Source organism: Salvelinus sp. IW2-2015, unplaced genomic scaffold (genome assembly GCF_002910315.2).
Source record: "Salvelinus sp. IW2-2015 unplaced genomic scaffold, ASM291031v2 Un_scaffold5386, whole genome shotgun sequence".
In the NCBI taxonomy this organism is placed as follows: domain Eukaryota; kingdom Metazoa; phylum Chordata; class Actinopteri; order Salmoniformes; family Salmonidae; genus Salvelinus; species Salvelinus sp. IW2-2015.
The window spans coordinates 500-4913 of NW_019946651.1; the positions used below are offsets into that span (position 1 = coordinate 500).

General features: G+C 50.3%; 1 non-coding gene and 1 pseudogene across 1 annotated transcript; both read right to left on the reverse strand.

Annotated features, from left to right (window-relative positions):
* Positions 1-1231: 1231 nt before the first annotated feature.
* Positions 1232-1348, reverse strand: LOC112078207 (U5 spliceosomal RNA). Its single transcript, XR_002895622.1, has one exon. It is a non-coding gene; the product is annotated as a U5 spliceosomal RNA (small nuclear RNA).
* Positions 1349-1647: 299 nt separating this feature from the next.
* Positions 1648-1824, reverse strand: LOC112078205 (U2 spliceosomal RNA; annotated as a pseudogene).
* Positions 1825-4414: the final 2590 nt, after the last annotated feature.

Consider the following 4414-nt stretch of genomic DNA (forward strand, 5'->3'; position numbering starts at 1 on the left):
GCGTACGACCTTTGACGAGCGGGCAATCACGCCACAAGGTGTGTTGACAATCCACACCCGTGGCAAGCCTTGGGCTCGTCACCAATCCTTGGCCTCGTGCTCTCCGACCCCCAGAACCTGCACTTTCGGGTATTGCACAGGCCAGTATATCGTCCGTAGGCCATACAACGCCTACAGAACGGAGGCTTGACGGCATAAAATAATTCCCCCTGTCAGCCCCCAAGGGAGAACATTGCTGGAGGATGGAGGTAGAGAACCCAGGGAGTCCCTGAGGTGCCTCACTGAGGATACGTTGTCTACATATCTCCCCAGAAAGCCCTCACCTCCTCATCCTTCACATGCGGATTGTACATGTTTACGGTGACCACCCTGAAATTGTTCCTTGCCAGGCTGGTCACCGCTTAATGGCAAGGGGTCTCTCTCCTTTCCCTTCCCTCACCGTCTTCATAATCCATCGTGCTTCTCTTCTGAGTGAAACGTCACATCGTACCCTTCTCCATCGGGTTGCCCTGAAGGCACAAAACATCTTTTACCTGCAGTTTCAGGTATCCCATCAGTACGGTCCTCCCAAATGTCTCTCTTCCCCACGGCTCCATCTCCTTGTCAATCCATGAAAACCTCACCGTGTTTGCCAATCCAATCCCTGGTACGTCCTGCTCGTTCTTTGCTGCTCCATTTTTAACCAAAAAAAAAAGCTCTCTTCCCAAGAAGCCAAAGAAACAACAAAAAGAAAAAAAGAAGAAAAAAAATCAAATCTCTTAATAAATGTTCTCCTCCTCCTGTTCTTGCTTCGACCTTCGACTCAGCGGGCTTTGGGGCACTCGGTACCAAGCTTGAACTGAGCCAAAAGGCAGAGAAGCAATAACCCACAAATTGACCCCTGCCGCCCGCGGGCACCCGGGGGTCTCGGCAGACCTCAATGGTTTGGCAAAAGATGGCTCCTCCCACCCAACGTTTCCCTGGTGACAGGCAGGAAGGTGTTTTTTTTTAAAGTCGCCATGCGGCTTTAAGTCACTAGCTCTTTACGCCTGGTGCGACTATTTGTTCAAAGCCTGCAAATACGCAGTCGTCGTCGTCGGGCTTCGAATCTCAATTGCCCGAGCGACTTTTAGTGGAAAAATACACCGGTCGATTCGATCGGTCGGCCCGATTGAAGTCAAACGCCTGAAGCAAAAAGTGTCGGCGGTGGGTGTCATCTACCTGTCCATTTCTCTTGAAACAAGTATTACCGGGCTCTGCCATAAGCAAAGCCCTTCCAAAAATACTTTTGAACTCGTAAGTGTTCCTCTCCAGGAAGTCTTTAGTAAAAGGCGAAAGGCTTGTGCGTAATGAAGAGAAACCAGGAGTCGTATTGGAAGCAGAGGTCGGGCCCGAGACACACTCTGTGCACTTCTAGGCTGGATCCGCGGGTGGGTGGTCAACCCAACCCACTCTGCCAACTTTTCCAGGGCTGTGTGTGGGTAAAAAGTCAGACAGACCGACAGACTCACTCACTCACTATCGTTTTTTTATTTAAGTAAAATGGCGGGAAACGGGGGAACCCACGAAGAGCGCTTCGCCCTACTTTCACTTTGGATGTTTCTTCTTTTTCTTCCTTCTGCTGTTTAGATAGCTTTGTGTCTTTTTTTGTCCTTGACAACGGGAGAAATGTGTTGCACCGTTCCCGGAGGTACTGCAATACCGGGTCGATGCGTGGAGCGGACGGAGCAAGCCCCATTTCCGACTCCCTGTTCGAAAAATCCATTTAATATGTAGYCCCCCGATGGGGGACATATCAGATGTTAAACTGATAAGAACAGATTTTTTTTATTTTATAAAATATATGTATTACCATCAAAACCAACAAAAAATCTTCCAAACTTACATAATTTTCAAAATATATATCTCTCTAACCAACAAAACGTATTCTCAAAAAACCTACTAAACAATAACCAAAACCAAAACTAATAACATCTAGGGGGGCATCCTCCCTCTCCCATCTACCCACCAACACAAAAATGTCACTCAGGGCCATCTCTCGGCCCCTGCCTCCTTCCCTTCCTTTCCCTAACCAATTCCATCAACTGGCGGTCCAGCTCCTCCAAAGGAGAAAAAGAAAGAGAAAGAGAGGGAGCCCCCGAAGGTCCTGCCTGCTTAGGCTCACTACAATCCTTCGCCTCATGCTCTACAGACCCACAAAATCTGCACCTCCTTGTGCTACACGAGGTGAAAATGTGGCCATAGGCCATACATCGCCTGCAGAACGGGGGCTGACGTGCATAATACAACGGCCCCCAGGGAGAACATTGCCGGAGGAAACCTCCCAGGCCTCCTGGAAGCCTCTCCTCCCAGTCCAAAACCCAAGAGAGTCTTTGAGGTGCCTTGCTGAGGAGATATTGTCCATGAATATCCCCAGAAAGGCCCTCACCTCCTCGTCCTTCACGTAAGGGTTATACATGGTAACCGTTACCACCCTGAAGTTACTCTTAGCCAAATTTGTCACTATATAGTGACACATGGGCTTGGTCTTCTCCATTTCTCTAACTTTCCTCAATGTTTCCTCGTGCTTCCCCTCTGTGAAAAATGACACGTCGAAAGCGACCTCCAATGGGTTTTCCAGGAAGCAATACACATCCTTAACCCCCAAACCGAGCACTCCCATCAACAGGGTTCTTCCGAATGTCTCCCTTCCAAACGGCTCCATTCCCTTCTCCTTCCATGCAAATCTTATGGTGTTAGCAAGACCAATACCAGGCACCGACTTCTGCGCTTCATTCTGTGCCATCTTCTCCCAGAGAAATGCACCCTCTAAACACCGCTAATGCTCTTTTCTACCAAGAAAAGCCAACAAAATGACCTCTTCAATAGGAATAAAATAAATCCTATCCAGAAATTACCGCCCTCCTATCTCCGACCTTTCGACTCAGCGAGCTCTGGGGCACCTCGGTACCAAGCTTGATCTGAGCCAAAAGGCCGAGAAGCGATAACCCACAAATGAACCCCTGCACCCGCCGGGCACCCGGGGGTCTAACAAAGGTAAAATGTTTTTTAAGACATGAAAAAACATGTTAACAAGTCACTTTGCTAAAAGGCTGTCTTCGGTCCTTTGTACAGGAGCGGGGTGAGTCCTTATCAAACTCGCCTCATCCTGCTCCTCTGAATAAACCACCGTCCGATCCTTCGGGGCCCAGAGGAGATCCCTCCCCTAGGCGCCGCAGCGCTGTCAGGCCGTGGCCGCCGGGACCTAGGGTGTTGTGGGGGACCCTTCGCCTGGGGTCGAGGCCCCCTTCCTTCCGTACCACCCCAGGGCTTCCGTGGCTACCATGGCCACTGCCTGGGGGGTGGTCTCTACACTTTTCGCTACAAGCAGGTTACGGGAGGACCACAGTGCTTCCTTCAAGCACGTGAGGGTGGGCCAGAACTTGGTGATGGAATAGGCCTTCGGCCCACCCCGTACAGCACGAGCTGAGGTGTTAGGTCCTCCCCTGCTGGCACGGAGTGATCAGGGGGCCTGCTTCCTTCCACAGGTCCCTGGCAGCTCTRCACTCCCAGAGCRGGTGCCTCACCGACTCCTCTTGGCCGCAGCCTGGTCGGGGGCACGCGGATGTCCTCGCCATGCCCCGTGAGTGCATAACGGCCCTGACCGGGAGGATCTCGTGGGCGATCCATCCAGGCAGGTCCCCGATGCCGATTCAGGAAAGCAGGATGGACCGTTGCGTTCCAGAAACCCGTTGTGGGAATCGCCTTATAGCGACCGCGTACTGGCAACAGAACAATGGAAAGCTGGTTCCCGATCCGACAAGAGAGAGAAGAGAGGGTGTTTAAGTTAAAACGTGACTGCCTCTTTTTTTCAGTTTCAAATTATTAAAAACTTTCTTGGAGCTGGACGTAGTGCGTGGGTAGAGGAAAAGAGACTGGGGCTTCGCAGGTCTATCTGGGATCACACGCTCAGGATCCTGAGGTAAGATCCCACAAGCCAGAATACCTGAGGTCTTGTTGTTGACCGGGAGGTGTCAAGAGTGAGATGATAACGCTGTATATAGCGGCGCCCAGAGCGAACAGAGTAGACGGTCAGGGGCCAAGCTTTCCCGACCTCCCCTATCCGACTTAGGACCTGGGCCTCTTGACCATACCAGCACCTCGCGGTAAGCCTCCAGAGCCTCTCCCACTTGTACCTCGACGCCCACCCACCCGCCAACAGGAAGTAAAGAGCAATTCGCTCCAGAAGGCTAAAATCTTCCTTCGTTTTGGGTGTATACAACAGAACCTGATTAATTAAAAAAAAAACCAGCACAGGGTAAAAATTTTCCACACAAGCTTTAAAAAAATAAAAAAAAAATAAAAAAAAAAAATATTAAAACAAATTTAATGATTTAATCCAATAAAAAAAAAAATTGCCCACTCATTTGGAAGAAGTCAGTTCGTGGTCGTAGTC